General features: G+C 43.4%; 3 long non-coding RNA genes across 3 annotated transcripts; all 3 read right to left on the reverse strand.

Moving 5' to 3' along the window:
• Window positions 1–12024: 12024 nt before the first annotated feature.
• On the reverse strand, window positions 12025–15128 carry LOC118470539 (uncharacterized). Its single transcript, XR_004847643.2, has 6 exons — window positions 14377–15128; window positions 14106–14211; window positions 13859–13978; window positions 13656–13732; window positions 13407–13529; window positions 12025–12943 (listed from the first exon to the last, which is right to left on the reverse strand). It is a non-coding gene; the product is annotated as an uncharacterized LOC118470539 (long non-coding RNA).
• A 2279-nt stretch (window positions 15129–17407) lies between these two features.
• Window positions 17408–18277, reverse strand: LOC129350405 (uncharacterized). Its single transcript, XR_008603804.1, has 3 exons — window positions 18199–18277; window positions 17950–18072; window positions 17408–17486 (listed from the first exon to the last, which is right to left on the reverse strand). It is a non-coding gene; the product is annotated as an uncharacterized LOC129350405 (long non-coding RNA).
• Window positions 18278–18440: 163 nt separating this feature from the next.
• Window positions 18441–19039, reverse strand: LOC129350406 (uncharacterized). The gene is made up of 3 exons (XR_008603805.1): window positions 18937–19039; window positions 18649–18754; window positions 18441–18521 (listed from the first exon to the last, which is right to left on the reverse strand). It is a non-coding gene; the product is annotated as an uncharacterized LOC129350406 (long non-coding RNA).
• Window positions 19040–19389: the final 350 nt, after the last annotated feature.

A 19389-nucleotide genomic window follows, 5' to 3' on the forward strand; every position in this document is an offset into this window, starting at 1 on the left:
CCTCCTTAGGGTCATGGAGGGCTGGAGTCTATCCCAGCTGATTTATGGTGAAGGCAGGGGACATACGGACAGGGTTACACATATAGACAAACAATCACATTTACATTTACACCTACAGACAATTTAGAATCACCAATTAACCTCAGCATGTTTTTGGACTGTGGGAGGAAGCTGGAGAACCCGGAGAAAACCCACACATGTACAGAGAGAATATGCAAACTCCATGCAGAAAGATCCTGGGAAGGCAGGGACACGAACCAGGGATCTTCTTGCTGCAAGGTCATTTTGACCGACAGACTGGTTGATGGTTGTCTTTCCATCGTTTCACCACATTGAGGCGCCACAAACTAAATTCCTGATTCACAAAAAAAAGGTGCTCATGACTGTGGAAATCTCATGAATGTGTATTTTCTCTTTTTTGATGATGATTTTTGATATCAGACAGAATCCCAGCTGATCAGACATTAATTAGAAATGGAAATGCTGCCCTGCTCCTCCAAATTCTGTTTCCCAGACTGAAATCCCATTTGTGTGACCATTTGAGTGATGAAGTTATTGTTCACACAAGCATATCAAATTTCTATTAAATATATGTTAAGGCATGAAAATTTGCCATTACAAAAATTCCACTATCTCAATAGACCTATATATTTGGTCATAGTTATATTATGCCAATGTTATCGTAATGACTGGAGGCAGTGCTAATTTTCAGAGAAATTACACAAAACTATATGTCTGGTTTCCTCCAGACTAAGGTTTATGCCTGCAAAGCGGGGTCCCAAAGTATAAAATATGCCCATATAAAAAAAACCATTCTGAACTTAAAATCTCTAGGATGTTCTACTGCTCTGTTCCACTTGGATTAGACTATTAACCAATAATTCTGTTATTGTACTACGACTACCAGACCTGCTCAGTTCTAAAAGTTCAATTTTTTTTTTTAAATTAAATTTTATTTTTGTGACCAAAATTTCATTCTAAAAGGATTCAACATGCAACATGCAGCTCCATATGATTTGGAAAATATCACGAATTGACTTCTGCATTATACATTTTTTGGAAAAGTGAGATCAAAGATTGGACTTTTCATAGACCACTTATTTTTTTTCATATTTCAACTCATCCATAATCTGAGATTATTTGATTTATTTGTTCATTATTACAGATTCTTCATCAATGTCCTGAGATACATTATATTTCCAAAAGTATTCGCTCACCCGTCCAAATAATCAGAATCAGGTGTTCCAATCACTTCCATGGCCACAGGTGTATAAAATCAAGCACCTAGGCATGCAGACTGCTTTTACAAACATTTGTGAAAGAATGGGTCGCTCTCAGGAGCTCAGTGAATTCCAGTGAGGAACTGTGATAGGATGCCACCTGTGCAACAAATCCAGTCATGACATTTCCTGGCTCCTAAATATTCCACAGTCAACTGTCAGTTGTATTATAAGAAAGTGGAAGTGTGTGGGAACGACAGCAACTCAGCCACCAAGTGGTAGGCCACGTAAACTGACGGAGCGGGGTCAGTGGATGCTGAGACGCATAGTGCCAAGAGGTCGCCAGCTTTCTGCAGAGTCAATCGCTACAGACCTTCAAACTTCATGTGGCCTTCAGATTAGCTCAAGAACAGTGCTTCAGCAGAGAGCTTCATGGAATGGGTTTCCATGGCCGAGCAGCTGCATCCAAGCCATACATCACCAAGTGCAATGCAAAGCGTGGGATGCATTGGTGTAAAGCACGCTGTCACTGGACTCTAGAGCAGTGGAGACGTGTTTTCTGGAGTGACGAATCGCACTTCTCCATCTGGCAATCTGATGGACGAGTCTGGGTTTGGCGGTTACCAGGAGAACGATACTTGTCGGACTGCATTTTGTCAAGTGTAAAGTTGGTGGAGGGGAGATTATGGTGTGGGGTTGTTTTTCAGGAACTGGGTTTGGCCCCTTAGTTCCAGTGAAAGGAACTCTGAATGCTTCAGCATACCAAGACATTTTGGACAATTCCATGCTCCCAACTTTGTGGGAACAGTTTGGAGCTGGCCCCTTCCTCTTCCAACATGACTGTGCACCAGTGCACAAAGCAAGGTCCATAAAGACATGGATGACAGAGTCTGGTGTGGATGAACTTGACTGGCCTGCACAGAGTCCTGACCTCAACCCCATAGAACACCTTTGGGATGAATTAGAGCGGAGACTGAGAGCCAGGCCTTCTGGTCCAACATCAGTGTGTGACCTCACAAATGCGCTTCTGGAAGAATGGTCAAAAATTCCCATAAACACACTCCTAAACCTTTTGGACTATGGAATCACAGGAGTGCCACAATAAAATATAAATAAATAAATAAGGAAATAAATATGTAAATATAAAGAAAAATAAATAAATAAATAAATGTGGAACTATAAAGAGAAATAAATAAATGTGAAAATATAAAGAGAAATAAATAAATGTGGAAAGAAATGTGGAAATATAAAGAGAAATAAATAAATAAATGTGGAAATATAAAGAGAAATAAATAAATGAATGTGGAAATATAAAGAGAAATAAATAAATAAATAAATAAGGAAATAAATGTGGAAATATAAAGAGAAATAAATAAATAAATGTGGAACTATAAAGAGAAATAAATAAATAAATGTGGAAATATAAAGAGAAATAAATAAATACATAAAAAGGAAAATTTTGTCTTTGCTTTTCCCTTTTCTCTTTTTTTTTTTTCGATTTTGTCATTGTCTTTTCCGTTTTGCATTTGCCTTTTCCTTTTGGCACTCCTCAGTCAACCAAGTAAAAACAAAGACAATAGACTCTCCTTTCACTTGGTGGACTGAGCTGTCAATCAAATGGCTCTGGGCGGGGCTTTCTGTCCAGGATGGGTAGTCGTACCTGATCACAGGATTCCTGCCTGACGGCAGCTCCTATCAAGGCTGACGTCAAGTGATGGCACCGTGGCGCTTCTGCTGATTCTAACAGCAGACACTGACAGGGCTCTGATAGTTTGGTAAGTTTGTTTATTTTCTTATTGGTGCCGGTTTTAATGCACTTCATATACACCTGTAGTGTCAGATATAATTTGTACCGTGCACTCCAGATGTCGATGGAGTTTATTTGTGTGTGGGTTGACCAGAGAAGAGAGTTAGCATCCAGTAAATATTAGCTTTAATGTTAGCGATGCTAACCGAGCTAGCTGCTCAGTAGTAGCCTGATTAAAGCTAACGTAGCATTAAGCTAACGTAGCATTAAGCTAACGATGTTTGTGTTGAGTTTCATGTAAACAGCTGAAGTGTGTTGTGTTCGTGTAATGTGGTACATTTAGTTAATAAAACTGTCAATGGAGACGCTGGTTCACATTAATGTAACGTTTATACGTTCATATGCGAGTCAAGGCATACTTTTGGCAATATAATATATATATATATATATATATATATACACACACACTCTGCCAAGTAGGCGGAGCCTTGGCAGAGTCATGTGATGATTGGCATTGGTTTGTCTGTCTCTCTGTTAGCAACATTACTCAAAAATGGAATGATGGATTTGGATGAAACCAACCAGCAGGCGTTATCAAATTGACGCAAATACTGCTGAAATAAGTATGTTAAATAAGTAAATATCATTTGTATTTGTCAGCCAATCCTAAACATGAGTTGTTCTTATTAGCTGTCAATCACAATATGTGATTTAATATGTCTAGCAGAAAGGGGAAAAGATTTAAACTGAAATAAAGTCAACCTAATACACTTTGAAGAAACCAAATGCTAGATATGTTAAAAATGTTTCTTAAATTTAGCAACAAATTAGATTAAGACTAGACTATGTCTCTCTTATGCACTGTTTTGGGAAATCTGCATTTGTGTGATCTAGCTTATGTTCAGCCTGCCACAATGATTACATTATTAATTCATCTAGAAGAGAGTCCAGATAATTTTATTTATTGTCTTAGATTTGTGGTTTTATTTTTTGATGCTCTTTATTTGAGACATTTCTTACAATAATTCTAGAATTCCAATATTTGGATATTCTTAAGAATTAAGGATCTACTTATCATCTTAAAATTAAAAGACTAACTACATCAGATAATATTTTGTCCAAAAAGGTAATTATTGCGACAGGTGTACCTCTTACTCAGATATAGTCTACTAACACAATATTCATAGCATATGGACCAGCTGGACTAGAGATAGTCTCTGATTTACCTTTCGCTGTCTGAGCTCTGCATGCCTTCATTTCTTTCTCTTTCTCTGAACTCTTCCTCCTCCATCTCCTCTCTGGGATGTTCTTCCTCCTCTCTTCTTTTAGGCTGGGAAAAGCTGGTGGTGGTTCCTTCCTCTTCATTCTTTACTGTCTCCTACAAGAATCACACTGACTGAATTATGTTTTTTCCTTTGATAATTTTCATTATTAACTATGATACAATCTGATGTGTACAATTTAAACCTTTAAAGAGATACTTAACATGTAAATGTTTTTTCAGCTGTAAACTAAATGATATGACTGTACTGTGATGAAACACATCAATGTTGGTGTTATTATGACCTTGACACCAAAATTAGAAAAACCAGCATTAAACAAGCAGGATGCAGTTTTCAAATAGTGCATGAAAACCTGGTGTGACTGGGGGTCTGGTTACACTTTAATGTCATGTAAAGTCTTAATGAATGTGTGATTTCTTTTGACTTACAGTCTGTTGTCAGAGCCACAGGTTGTAATTATCAAAAAAAAAAAAGGAGAAAAACTTCCACAGACGATCCCCCACCATCCTTCTGTGGCCATTCTCTAACATTAGCTAGCTACATAAGTAAAAATTAGCAAGGCCCAGGCTCAGTGGAAACCGTGGTTCGTCTCGCAAGCAAACACTTTTTGTGAATTTAGACACTACTAGCATTTAATACATTGTGAACAGTTATATTAGCATGTAGTCTAACCCAGTCTAACTAGTGTCTTACTGCCACACCGAAGTCCAGCTGTCATCCATGAGTGAGGTCTAAGATCAGCCCCCTCAGGGGGGTCGTGTCACCTCGTATCTGTAGCATCATAGACTGTACAGGACCTTACGTCTACATGGTGCATTCGAAAGTACTCGGACATCGGAGTTTCACTCGTTATTCGTCTTTCCTGGACTTTTGCTCTTTACGGACGGCCACAACCTTTCATATACATATTTTTGAATTAGATTGTTCAGAACTGGGGTGGCAGCCGGGGTGGCAAGACATCTTCTAGGGGTGGCAGTTGCCACCCTATGCCACCCCAGTAGATCCGCCCCTGTGTCAAAGAACATAAAACTGATTAAGTGCATATGATTGGAGATGTACGTAACCCAAATCAATGAGAGCACTGCCATACAACTTTAACGGGAAGACCATAAGTAACTACATATGACTGTGCCCTTAGGCTATGACTAATAATAAACACACTAAGACACAAACACACCTATCAATCATTCATTGTAGGGAGGGATTCCATTCTCTTTCGGGTTATTAGAGACTGATGATTAATTGAAGGATCGTATGGCGAGACGATGTGGACGAGCCTGTCCACCAGCGAGAGAGAGCCAAGTCTAAACCATGTCTCCATGGCATTAAAATGAACCAGACATTGAAGAAAACAAGGGTGGTCTAATCATTTCTTCCATTGCTATATATCTATGACAGGGGTCACTAACTGGCAGACCACGGTCCAGATCCGGACCCAGACACACTCTTATACAGACTGGACTGGCAATCAGTAAATTGTAATGCGATTTTAAATTTGACGGTTCGCTTCAGTTTTACCTTCGCAGCTTTTCCAGTGTTTCCGGCATTGGTTTATCAGCTCACGAACACACAGACCAATTACGTACGAGTTCAGCCATACCACGTGACTCGATTTAGCCAATAAAGTCTTTACATTGAGAGGCAAGGGACAGACAAAAATTTGGAGTCACAGGAGTGCCGCAATAAAATATAAATCTGTTAAAAATAATCAGGAAATAAATGTGTAAATATAGAGAGGAATAAATAAAAGAACAAATAAATAAATCTGTTCAAAAATAAGGAAATAAATATGTAAATATAAAGAGAAATAAATAAAAGAATAAATAAATATGTAGATAGCAAGGTAAATTTTGTCTTTGCTTTGCCCTTTGTTTTTTCCTTTTGTTTTCCATTTTGTCATTGGCTTTTCCCTATTTATATACTGGAGCCTATCCCAGCTGACTCGGGCGAAGGCAGGGGACACCCTAGACAGGTTGCCAGTCCATCGCAGGGCTACATACAAAGACAAACAGTCACTCTCACATTCACACCTACGGGCAATTTAGAATGATCAATTAACCTCAGCATATTTTTGGAGTGTGGGAGGAAGCCGGAGTACCCGGAGAAAACCCACGCATGCACAGGGAGAACATGCAAACTCCATGCAGAAAGATCCCGGGAAAGCCGGGACGCGAACCAGGGATCTTCTCGCTGCAAGGCGAAAGTGCTAACCACTACGGCACTGTGCAGCCGGACTAAACACTAAACATTCAAGTAAAAAATGTATAAACTTGCTACTTAACTTTGCTTGAATACTGTTTGAAAGGTATGTTTTACATCTATTCTTGTGGATAATTGATACTACTTGTCTTCTTACTCCTGTGTGCCCTGGACCACAATATTGCCCATTCTGTAGTACATAATGGTCTGGTTGCACTTGACAGGATTAAAAGTGCTCTGGCTTGTCTATTCTTCTTTATACCCATAATAATGGGGCAGAGATAAGATGCAGCTTCAGTTTTCCCTTAAAAGAGTGATAAGTCAAATTGTGCAACAACAAACAACTAGCTGTGCTGCCTTGCTGCAAGATCAAAATTCTCTGTAAAACTGGTAATTTTCACTGTGGTAGGTCGTTGTCGTTTCCTGTCATAAAGTGGATTTTGACAACAGTAGCATGCATTCTGCTAGAGCTGCTGGACAGTCTTCAGCTCCATTGGTGTTAGATCTGTCAGCTGCTTAACCATCAAATCCTCCTCTCCACTGAGCTTGGGATCTCAGGATCAGCCCTCTGCTGGTTCATGTCCCACCTCTCAGGGAGATACTTCAGAGTATCTTGGAGGGGAGAAGTGTCTGAACTGCAAAGCCTATCTACAGGGGTTCCCCTATGTTCAGTGCTTAGTCCCCTTCTCTTTTCAATATATACTACTGGTCAAATGTTTTAGAATGCCCCATTTTTTCCAGTTTTATATTGAAATTCAGGTAGTTCAAGTCCAATGAATAGCTTGAAATGGTACAAAGGTAAGTGGTGAACTGTCAGAGGTTTTTAAAAAAAGTAAGGTTACCCAAAACTGAAAAAATAATGGATGGTTCCTCAGTGTGTGACATCAACTGTCAAACATGGAGGAGGAAGCATGATGGTCTGGGGCTGATTTGCTGGATCCAGAATCAGTGACTTGTACAGAGTGAGAGGAACCCTGAACCAAAACAGCCAACACAGCATTCTGCAGCGCCATGCAGTACCCTCTGGTATGTTCCTAGTTGATCAGGGGTTCATCCTACAGCAAGATAATGACCCAAATTGTAAGTCCAAGCTATGCCACAACTACTTCAGGAAAAAAGAGCAGGATGGTCAGCTTGAAAACATGGAGTGGCAGCACAGTCTCCAGACTTAAAAAGAGGCTCTGAGGACCTTCAGTGATTCACACACGTTGGATGATATTTGGAGCATTTTATGAAACGTGGCCCAATCGCCGTCTCGTTTCTTAAACTTTTGACACCAAGTTATACAGAAATTATTTACCATTTTTAGTCCTTAATGTGCAGTAAAAAATAGTCTAATTTTACTGTCAAACATTTACTATCTTGTGTATTTACTCCAGGTAATCACACAACCAGCAGTATGTTCAAATGCTGTGTAGTTTTAAGATGGAGTCCAGGTGTTTTTGAGAAACCAGTGGTTTGAAACCATGTTTTTTAGACTAATATAATTTTCTAACCATAAAACACATTCTCCAAAAATAAGCATAAATGGAAGAGTTCATTATGTTACACTTTTAAACAAAAAGATACAGTTCTATTGTGTTGTTTTGTTTTTTATTTGAGGATTTCTCTTTTTGCAGTATGATCAAATCAAGCATGTGGTACCAGTGTGGAGGAAAAAAAAAACTTCCTGTTGTTGGGAAGTGAAAAAAAAAAAAGAAAGAAAACTCCAGTTGGGGTGAGGAAAAAAAAAAAACTCCCGTCTGGGAAGTAAAAAAAAAAAACAACTGTGGTTGGGTTGAGGGTAGAGAGGAGGAAGAGAACATGAAGACTGTGGAGGTCGCTGAGGCCAATAACAGCAGATAAGAAACATGCAGCTCCAGATCCAGAGAAACCTGCAGAGGACAAAACACCAAGTCAGTGACATACAAAGGTGGCGTCTAACTGTATGAAGAGATATAGAGGAGAGGAGAGGTGCTCAGTGCATCATGGGAAATCCTCCAGCAGCCTGGGTTGGAATATTAACATTTTGAGAAAAACCGACTGAGTCTAACAATGAGCTAAATGCAGCTGAAGCTGTCATTCACAGCATCTACATGGATATTTAAGTCACCTGTTATAATGACTCTGTCTGTACTGAGACTAAATCAGTGAAGAACTCTGAAAATTCAGATAGAAACTCTGAGGGACAGGCAGATGGGAAATGAACAACTAACAGAACTTACAGACATTACAAAGCTTACCTGCACCAACAGACTCATTTTAATGTTCAAAGTCACCTTTTCGTTTGGTGTAATAACAAAAATGTCAGGATATCAATTACTTTATCTGTAAAAGCAATGAATTTGGGGAGTTTACCATTGGAGAAATCTGGAGCCGCTCTTCTTCTTCTTCTTCTTCTTCTTCTTGTCCATTTGGGGCTGGTCTTCATCTTCTTCATCTTCCTGGCCTGGTTCTGCTGTCCTGGGGCTCCTCCAACCATCTCTTTATCTTCTTTAGTTTTGAAGTCACAGTGATGGAAGAAACAAATCACAGATGTGTGTGTGTGAGATTCAGATTCAGTAGCAGTCTGGAACAATTCACTATCACAAGGTACATTGTATTTACATTGATACCAACCTGCTGCTCAGCTGGTTCTTTCTGTTCATGTTCTCTCTGCGACTGTGTGGGTTTCCTCTGGGTGCTCCGACTTCCCCCTACAATGCAAACACATGGAAGGTTAACCAGTGATTCCAAACTGACCGTGGACGATGCCCTTTGTTAGAGGGCACAACACACACAAAATAAAAACACAATAGTATTAAATTTATTCTTTGTGTCACCTTTTGTGTCACTATAATAATCATCCCCTCTTTCATAATCTGGATTCACATCATGGGTTGTTCCTTGTCTGGTTTGTTGATCTGATCTTTCATTAGATTGGGGATCTTGGAGAGAGAGCTCTAAAGACAGCAAAAAGAGAGAAAACTTTTATTGACTCGAGATAAATAATTACATTTGAGCTGATTTACTGCATATGCTCATTTTAACATAAAATATCTAATTAGCCAGTTTATTTCATGAACTTACCTTGTGTTAACTGAATGGTCTCGCGATGGTCATGCACTGGTCCTGGATCTGCCTCCCATCATCTCTGTTCCATCCTGTCTGAATCTGCTTGGTGTCATTGAAGCACCTAGTTTTTTTAAAAAACAAACAAACAAAAAAAAAACCAGATACAGATACATTTTTCTATTGATTCTGACAAAAATAACTACGTTTTCTCAGACTATGATATGCTACATACTAAACCCCTGTGTAACCATGCAGTGTCCGTTGGGTCATTCTTTCTCAAGCACAATTAAATTACCAGTGCATCCAGTAATGTCTCAATAAAGTTGTTCTTTCTTTTCCTCACAGGCTGGTCATCGTCTCTAGCTTCATCTCTGTTGGGGCTCGGCCACTCGTCTTCAAGTCGTCTTTTGGGGTCATCCTTGTCTTGGTCTTGGGTCCCGGGGTCATCAGTCTAAAAGAAATCAAAAAGAAAAAGGCAGCAGAATCTTCTCCAAGTGTTGTTATTGTTGAGATTTCAAAATATTAGATATATGAATGCAAAATCAAAATCCCAAACTCACCTTTTCATACAGCAGCATTCACAGGGATCCTTACGTACCTTTTTTTCTGGAAACTTCCCTCTGGCAGCGAGACCTTCACCCTCACACTACATTTATTATCTTAAATAAGACATTTAACCCCGCTTTTAAATGCCAGTGTGACTCTCCTGAACTGTGATCTTGTCACTGTGGACTCCACTGTGGGTCCAGGGTGGGATACAGACATACATGTTACTCCTGTGTAACATGCCGTCTGCATCCTGTTCACCTTCTGACAGAGTGGAGCTTCACTGTAAGGGGGGGACCACTGGAGGTATTCCACGATCCCTCCCAGATCCACCCACACCTCTAACAGGAAACCCTGACCAGAGTTCCACCGACAAGAACCGAGCTCCGATAGAATCACACAAAATACAATCTAAGAAAATCCATTCAAATAAAGTTGGAATAGATCTGATCAGACATAATCACAACAGACTGATTCAAATAAAATCAGATCAGATCACATCCAGAAAATCACACGTAGCTAAAATGCTGAAAATAAAACTAGGTAAATTTAATGAAATGGAAGCTTTGCGAACCTTCTTAAATGAGGCTGGCCAGCAGGAGGTCCAGCAGCCCTCTTAGGTAAGGCAGGAGGCTTCTGGGGAGAGAAACTCACACATTGGTTAGTAAAACATGGTGAGAGGGGTCCTCCTGCATGTTTGTCAGGAGGTCGCTGACCAGAAAAAGTTGGAGGGGGAGGAGAGTGGAGGCAGCCTCCGAAGGAAGATTTAGTTCTCATCCTCCCAAATCCTGCAACTCCAGCGCTTGGTCAGTGGCACTGGAGGAGGATCCGGGGGAGGAGAACAAGGAAAGGAGGAGCAGGAGGAGATAGGAGAGAGGGTGGAAGGAGGGGAGAAAAAGAAGAGTGAGAGAATCGGGGGGGGGGGGGGGGTGTAGGAGAGAGAGGCGGAGGAATGGGAGAAAAAGAAGAATGAGAGGGGGAGGAGAGGAAAGAGTGAGGGAGATTTTGTTCTCCTTCTCCTCCCCCTCCTCCTCCTCCTTATCCCTCTCCTCCCCCTCTCATTCTTCTTTCTCTCCCATTGCTCCCTCACTCCTTCCTCTTTCCTCTCCCTCCTCCTTCAGGAGGGGGAAGAGGCGGGGGAGGAGAGGGATAAGGAGGAGGAGGAGGGGGAGGAGGAGGAAAGACGGGAGGGGGAGGAAAGAGGAAAGAGTGAGGGAGGAATGGGAGAGAAAGAAGGATGAGAAGGGGAGGAGAGGGATAAGGAGGAGGGGGGAGGAAAGAGGAAAGAGTGAGGGAGATTTTGTTCTCATTCTACGAAATCCTTCCAGTGCCACAGCACCCAGTCAGTGGCACTGGAAGAGGATCTGGGGTAGGAGAACAAGGAGGAGAGGGAGGAGGAGCGGGAGGAGATTGGAGAGAGAGGGGGAGGGAGGGGAGAAGGGGAGGAGTGAGGGGGGGGAGGAGAGGGAGGAGGAGGAGGGGATGGAGGAGGAGGAGAGACAGGGGGAGTAGGAGTGGGAAGAGAGGGATGGGGAGGGGAGGAGGAGGAGGAGAGACGGGAGGGGGAGGAGGAAGGGGAGGAGAGGGAGGAGGGGGAGGGAGGGGAGGAGGAAGGGGAGGAAAGGGATGGGGAGGCGGAGGAGGGGGAGGAGAGGGATGGGGAGGAGGAGGGGGAGGAGGAGGAGAGACAGGAGGGGGAGTAGGAGTGGGAAGAGAGGGATGGGGAGGAGGAGGAGGAGAGACGGGAGGGGGAAGAGGAGGGGGAGGAGAGGGATGGGGATGAGGAGGAAGAGGAGGGGGAGGAGAGGGATGAGGAGGGGGAGGAGGAGGAGGGGGAGGAGGAGGAGAGACGGGAGGGGGAGGAGGAAGGGGAGGAGGGGGATGGGGAGGAGGAGAGACGGGAGGCGGAAGAGGAGAGGGAGGAGGAGGATGATGAGAGACGGGGGGAGGAGGAGGAGAAGGAGAGAGGGGGATTAGGAGAAGGAGAGACGGGAGGAGGAAGAGGAGCAGAGACGGGGCAAAAGAAGGGATAAAAAGAAGAGCAGGGAGGGAAGGAGGAGGGGGAGGAGATAGGAGAGAATGGGGGAGGGAGGGGAGCAAAAGAAGAGTGCGAGGGGAAAGAGGAGGGGAAGGACATAGGAGAGAATGGGGAAAGAGGAGGGTGAGGGAGAGAAGAGACAGGGGGATTAAGGGGAGAAAAATAAGGGTGAAAGGCGGAAGACGAGGGGGAGGAGAGAGGAAAGAGTGAAGGAGGAATAGGCGAAAAAGAAGAGTGAGAGTGGAAGGAGGAGAGGGAGGAGAGAGGAGAGAGGGAGGAAGAATAGCGAGGACGCTTGGAGGGAGGGGGGCAGGAGGAAGGAGAGCATGGAGGTGTACTGCACCTGAAGCAGTCCGGCGAGGACCTGCAGTCCAACGTCCTCTGGAAGGAAAAACAAAAGAAACATTTCAACACAGACTCTCAGGAAACCGGAGCAAAGAGGTGAAGCTGCTCAAAGAGGGATGCTGAAGAGAACCTCAGAGGAACTCAACGAGGAGCATCAGAGGAGAACATGTTGCTGCACATTGAGTCTTTGATCGACTCCAGTTTCAGGATTTCAGAAAGATGTTTCACATTTCTGCTCAGAGATTGATTCAGAATGAAATCTTCTGAACTTAAATCCTCACTTTGTCTTTAGTGAGCAGAGACTAAAAACACACAGAGCTCTGCAACATCACAAACCAGCTCTCATGAATGTTCCTCATTTTATTTCTCCCTCGTTTCATATCTATTACACTTATTTTAACTCCAAATTACATATATACTGTACATCAAAATGTAAAACAGTAAATCTATTTAAAAAGAACATGAAGACTGTGGAGGTCGCTGAGGCCAATAACAGCAGATCAGAAACATGCAGCTCCAGATCCAGAGAAACCTGCAGAGGACAAAACACCAAGTCAGTGACATACAAAGGTGGCGTCTAACTGTATGAAGAGATATAGAGGAGAGGAGAGGTGCTCAGTGCATCATGGGAAATCCTCCAGCAGCCTGGGTTGGAATATTAACATTTTGAGAAAAACCGACTGAGTCTAACAATGAGCTAAATGCAGCTGAAGCTGTCATTCACAGCATCTACATGGATATTTAAGTCACCTGTTATAATGACTTTGTCTGTACTGAGACTAAATCAGTGAAGAACTCTGAAAATTCAGATAGAAACTCTGAGGGACAGGCAGATGGGAAATGAACAACTAACAGAACTTACAGACATTACAAAGCTTACCTGCACCAACAGACTCATTTTAGTGTTCAAAGTCACCTTTTCGTTTGGTGTAATAACAAAAATGTCAGGATATCAATTACTTTATCTGTAAAAGCAATGAATTTGGGGAGTTTACCATTGGAGAAATCTGGAGCCGCTCTTCTTCTTCTTCTTGTCCATTTGGGGCTGGTCTTCATCTTCTTCATCTTCCTGGCCTGGTTCTGCTGTCCTGGGGCTCCTCCAACCATCTCTTTATCTTCTTTAGTTTTGAAGTCACAGTGATGGAAGAAACAAATCACAGATGTGTGTGTGTGAGATTCAGATTCAGTAGCAGTCTGGAACAATTCACTATCACAAGGTACATTGTATTTACATTGATACCAACCTGCTGCTCAGCTGGTTCTTTCTGTTCATGTTCTCTCTGCGACTGTGTGGGTTTCCTCTGGGTGCTCCGACTTCCCCCTACAATGCAAACACATGGAAGGTTAACCAGTGATTCCAAACTGACCGTGGACGATGCCCTTTGTTAGAGGGCACAACACACAAAAAATAAAAACACAATAGTATTAAATTTAGTCTTTGTGTCACCTTTTGTGTCACTATAATAATCATCCCCTCTTTCATAATCTGGATTCACATCATGGGTTTTTCCTTGTCTGGTTTGTTGATCTGATCTTTCATTAGATTGGGGATCTTGGAGAGAGAGCTCTAAAGACAGCAAAAAGAGAGAAAACTTTTATTGACTCGAGATAAATAATTACATTTGAGCTGATTTACTGCATATGCTCATTTTAACATAAAATATCTAATTAGTCAGTTTATTTCATGAACTTACCTTGTGTTAACTGAATGGTCTCGCGATGGTCATGCACTGGTCCTGGATCTGCCTCCCATCATCTCTGTTCCATCCTGTCTGAATCTGCTTGGTGTCATTGAAGCACCTAGTTTTTTTAAAAAAACAAACAAACAAACAAACAGATACATTTTTCTATTGATTCTGACAAAGATAACTACGTTTTCTCAGACTATGATATGCTACATACTAAACCCCTGTGTAACCATGCAGTGTCTGTTGGGTCATTCTTTCTCAAGCACAATTAAATTACCAGTGCATCCAGTAATGTCTCAATAAAGTTGTTCTTTCTTCTCCTCACAGGCTGGTCGTCGTCTCTGGCGTCATCTCTGTTGGGGCTCGGCCACTCGTCTTCAAGTCGTCTTTTGGGGTCATCCTTGTCTTGGTCTTGGGTCCCAGGGTCATCAGTCTAAAAGAAATCAAAAAGAAAAACGCAGCAGAATCTTCTCCAAGTGTTGTTATTGTTGAGATTTCAAAATATTAGATATATCAATGCAAAATCAAAATCCCAAACTCACCTTTTCATACAGCAGCATTCACAGGGATCCTTACGTACCTTTTTTTCTGGAAACTTCCCTCTGGCAGCGAGACCTTCACCCTCATACTACATTTATTTTCTTAAATAAGACATTTAACCCCCCTTTTAAATGCCAGTGTGACTCTCCTGAACTGTGATCTTGTCACTGTGGACTCCACTGTGGGTCCAGGGTGGGATACAGACATACATGTTACTCCTGTGTGACATGCCGTCTGCATCCTGTTCACCTTCTGACAGAGTGGAGCTTCACTGTAAGGGGGGGATCACTGGAGGTATCCCACGATCCCTCCCAGATCCACCCACACCTCTAACAGGAAACCCTGACCAGAGTTCCACTGACAAGAACCGAGCTCCGATAGAATCACACAAAATACAATCTAAGAAAATCCATTCAAATAAAGTTGGAATAGATCTGATCAGACATAATCACAACAGACTGATTCAAATAAAATCAGATCAGATCACATCCAGAAAATCACACGTAGCTAAAATGGTGAAAATAAAGCTAGGTAAATTTAATGAAATGGAAGCTTTGCGAACCTTCTTAAATGGAGGCTGGCCAGCAGGAGGTCCAGCAGCCCTCTTAGGTAGGGCAGGAGGCTTCTGGGGAGAGAAACTCACACATTGGTTAGTAAAACATGGTGAGAGGGGTCCTCCTGCATGTTTGTCAGGAGGTCGCTGACCAGAAAAAGCTGGAGGGGGAGGAGAGTGGAGGCAGCCTCCGAAGAAAGATTTAGTTCTCATCCTCCCAAATCCTGCAACTCCAGCGCTTGGTCAGTGGCACTGGAGGAGGATCCGGGGGAGGAGAACAAGGAAAGGAGGAGCAGGAGGAGATAGGAGAGAGGGTGGAAGGAGGGGAGAAAAAGAAGAGTGAGAGAATCGGGGGGTGGGGGGGGGGGTGTAGGAGAGAGAGGCGGAGGAATGGGAGAAAAAGAAGAATGAGAGGGGGAGGAGAGGAAAGAGTGAGGGAGATTTTGTTCTCCTTCTCCTCCCCCTCCTCCTCCTCCTTATCCCTCTCCTCCCCCTCTCATTCTTCTTTCTCTCCCATTGCTCCCTCACTCCTTCCTCTTTCCTCTCCCTCCTCCTTCAGGAGGGGGAAGAGGCGGGGGAGGAGAGGGATAAGGAGGAGGAGGAGGGGGAGGAGGAGGAAAGACGGGAGGGGGAGGAAAGAGGAAAGAGTGAGGGAGGAATGGGAGAGAAAGAAGAATGAGAAGGGGAGGAGAGGGATAAGGAGGAGGGGGAGGAAAGAGGAAAGAGTGAGGGAGATTTTGTTCTCATTCTACGAAATCCTTCCAGTGCCACAGCACCCAGTCAGTGGCACTGGAAGAGGATCTGGGGTAGGAGAACAAGGAGGAGAGGGAGGAGGAGCGGGAGGAGATTGGAGAGAGAGGGGGAGGGAGGGGAGAAGGGGAGGAGTGGGGGGGGGAGGAGAGGGAGGAGGAGGAGGGGATGGAGGAGGAGGAGAGACAGGAGGGGGAGTAGGAAGGGGAGGAGAGGGAGGAGGGGGAGGGACGGGATGGGGAGGAGGGGGAGGAGGAGGAGGAGGGACGGGAGGGGAGGAGGAAGGGGAGGAAAGGGATGGGGAGGCGGAGGAGGGGGAGGAGAGGGATGGGGAGGTGGAGGGGGAGGAGGAGGAGAGACAGGAGGGGGAGTAGGAGTGGGAAGAGAGGGATGGGGAGGAGGAGGAGGAGAGACGGGAGGGGGAAGAGGAGGGGGAGGAGAGGGATGGGGATGAGGAGGAGGAGGAAGAGGAGGGGGAGGAGAGGGATGAGGAGGGGGAGGAGGAGGAGAGATGGGAGGGGGAGGAGGAAGGGGAGGAGGGGGATGGGGAGGAGGAGAGACGGGAGGGGGAGGAAGAGGAGGAGGAGAAGGAGAGAGGGGGATTAGGAGAAGGAGAGACGGGAGGAGGAAGAGGAGCAGAGACGGGGCAAAAGAAGGGATAAAAAGAAGAGCAGGGAGGGAAGGAGGAGGGGGAGGAGATAGGAGAGAATGGGGGAGGGAGGGGAGCAAAAGAAGAGTGCGAGGGGAAAGAGGAGGGGAAGGACATAGGAGAGAATGGGGAAAGAGGAGGGTGAGGGAGAGAAGAGACAGGGGGATTAAGGGGAGAAAAATAAGGGTGAAAGGCGGAAGACGAGGGGGAGGAGAGAGGAAAGGGTGAAGGAGGAATGGGCGAAAAAGAAGAGTGAGAGTGGAAGGAGGAGAGGGAGGAGAGAGGAGAGAGGGAGGAAGAATAGCGAGGACGCTTGGAGGGAGGGGGGCAGGAGGAAGGAGAGCATGGAGGTGTACTGCACCTGAAGCAGTCCGGCGAGGACCTGCAGTCCAACGTCCTCTGGAAGGAAAAACAAAAGAAACATTTCAACACAGACTCTCAGGAAACCGGAGCAAAGAGGTGAAGCTGCTCAAAGAGGGATGCTGAAGAGAACCTCAGAGGAACTCAACGAGGAGCATCAGAGGAGAACATGTTGCTGCACATTGAGTCTTTGATCGACTCCAGTTTCAGGATTTCAGAAAGATGTTTCACATTTCTGCTCAGAGATTGATTCAGAATGAAATCTTCTGAACTTAAATCCTCACTTTGTCTTTAGTGAGCAGAGACTAAAAACACACAGAGCTCTGCAACATCACAAACCAGCTCTCATGAATGTTCCTCATTTTATTTCTCCCTCGTTTCATATTTATTACACTTATTTTAACTCCAAATTACATATATACTGTACATCAAAATGTAAAACAGTAAATCTATTTAAAAAGAACATGAAGACTGTGGAGGTCGCTGAGGCCAATAACAGCAGATCAGAAACATGCAGCTCCAGATCCAGAGAAACCTGCAGAGGACAAAACACCAAGTCAGTGACATACAAAGGTGGCGTCTAACTGTATGAAGAGATATAGAGGAGAGGAGAGGTGCTCAGTGCATCATGGGAAATCCTCCAGCAGCCTGGGTTGGAATATTAACATTTTGAGAAAAACCGACTGAGTCTAACAATGAGCTAAATGCAGCTGAAGCTGTCATTCACAGCATCTACATGGATATTTAAGTCACCTGTTATAATGACTTTGTCTGTACTGAGACTAAATCAGTGAAGAACTCTGAAAATTCAGATAGAAACTCTGAGGGACAGGCAGATGGGAAATGAACAACTAACAGAACTTACAGACATTACAAAGCTTACCTGCACCAACAGACTCATTTTAGTGTTCAAAGTCACCTTTTCGTTTGGTGTAATAACAAAAATGTCAGGATATCAATTACTTTATCTGTAAAAGCAATGAATTTGGGGAGTTTACCATTGGAGAAATCTGGAGCCGCTCTTCTTCTTCTTCTTGTCCATTTGGGGCTGGTCTTCATCTTCTTCATCTTCCTGGCCTGGTTCTGCTGTCCTGGGGCTCCTCCAACCATCTCTTTATCTTCTTTAGTTTTGAAGTCACAGTGATGGAAGAAACAAATCACAGATGTGTGTGTGTGAGATTCAGATTCAGTAGCAGTCTGGAACAATTCACTATCACAAGGTACATTGTATTTACATTGATACCAACCTGCTGCTCAGCTGGTTCTTTCTGTTCATGTTCTCTCTGCGACTGTGTGGGTTTCCTCTGGGTGCTCCGACTTCCCCCTACAATGCAAACACATGGAAGGTTAACCAGTGATTCCAAACTGACCGTGGACGATGCCCTTTGTTAGAGGGCACAACACACACAAAATAAAAACACAATAGTATTAAATTTATTCTTTGTGTCACCTTTTGTGTCACTATAATAATCATCCCCTCTTCCATAATCTGGATTCACATCATGGGTTGTTCCTTGTCTGGTTTGTTGATCTGATCTTTCATTAGATTGGGGATCTTGGAGAGAGAGCTCTAAAGACAGCAAAAAGAGAGAAAACTTTTATTGACTCGAGATAAATAATTACATTTGAGCTGATTTACTGCATATGCTCATTTTAACATAAAATATCTAATTAGTCAGTTTATTTCATGAACTTACCTTGTGTTAACTGAATGGTCTCGCGATGGTCATGCACTGGTCCTGGATCTGCCTCCCATCATCTCTGTTCCATCCTGTCTGAATCTGCTTGGTGTCATTGAAGCACCTAGTTTTTTTTAAAAAACAAACAAACAAACAAAAAAAAAAAACAGAGATACAGATACATTTTTCTATTGATTCTGACAAAAATAACTACGTTTTCTCAGACTATGATATGCTACATACTAAACCCCTGTGTAACCATGCAGTGTCTGTTGGGTCATTCTTTCTCAAGCACAATTAAATTACCAGTGCATCCAGTAATGTCTCAATAAAGTTGTTCTTTCTTCTCCTCACAGGCTGGTCGTCGTCTCTGGCGTCATCTCTGTTGGGGCTCGGCCACTCGTCTTCAAGTCGTCTTTTGGGGTCATCCTTGTCTTGTTATTGGGTCCCAGGGTCATCAGTCTAAAAGAAATCAAAAAGAAAAACGCAGCAGAATCTTCTCCAAGTGTTGTTATTGTTGAGATTTCAAAATATTAGATATATGAATGCAAAATCAAAATCCCAAACTCACCTTTTCATACAGCAGCATTCACAGGGATCCTTACGTACCTTTTTTTCTGGAAACTTCCCTCTGGCAGCGAGACCTTCACCCTCACACTACATTTATTATCTTAAATAAGACATTTAACCCCCCTTTTAAATGCCAGTGTGACTCTCCTGAACTGTGATCTTGTCACTGTGGACTCCACTGTGGGTCCA

Source organism: Amphiprion ocellaris, chromosome 13, assembly GCF_022539595.1.
Source record: "Amphiprion ocellaris isolate individual 3 ecotype Okinawa chromosome 13, ASM2253959v1, whole genome shotgun sequence".
Taxonomy (NCBI): domain Eukaryota; kingdom Metazoa; phylum Chordata; class Actinopteri; family Pomacentridae; genus Amphiprion; species Amphiprion ocellaris.